This window comes from Austrofundulus limnaeus, unplaced genomic scaffold (assembly GCF_001266775.1).
Source record: "Austrofundulus limnaeus strain Quisiro unplaced genomic scaffold, Austrofundulus_limnaeus-1.0 Scaffold1607, whole genome shotgun sequence".
Taxonomy (NCBI): domain Eukaryota; kingdom Metazoa; phylum Chordata; class Actinopteri; order Cyprinodontiformes; family Rivulidae; genus Austrofundulus; species Austrofundulus limnaeus.
Window position 1 is genome coordinate 1 of NW_013954009.1, and position 526 is coordinate 526.

Below are 526 nucleotides of genomic sequence, written 5' to 3' on the forward strand. Positions count from 1 at the left end.
GTAATATGAGGAACAAAGACATATTACAAAATAAAGTTGTATTATTACGAGAATAGTCATAATAATATGAAAATAAAAAAGTCATATTGTGAGAACTAAAAAACAGCAGTTTTACCACTGTGTGAAAATGAGAAATGTTGCATCTTGTGAAGTTATACTTTATCGATTTTACAAAATTTTAACACACCAGCATCAAATTATCAGTAGCAGAACTTTGAAACAATTGTGCAAAGTTCAATCATCTGATGATTGAACTTGGATTCATGTTAAACAGAAGCCGTATGACATCATTGATGGATTTAGTCACGTAAACATATATTACACTAACAGTGGTAAAGTAATCACGAACTTCTTCTTAAACACAGTAACACACACAGAGGCCGTCCACAGCAAGTGTGAGCCCACCAAGAAACACAAAATAAATGCCATGTAGGATTTACTTTTTTCTCGTAATAGAAAAAAAAGAAAAAATCTTCATAACGCTGTCATACAATATTGCTCCATTATTTTTTTTACACAAATAAGC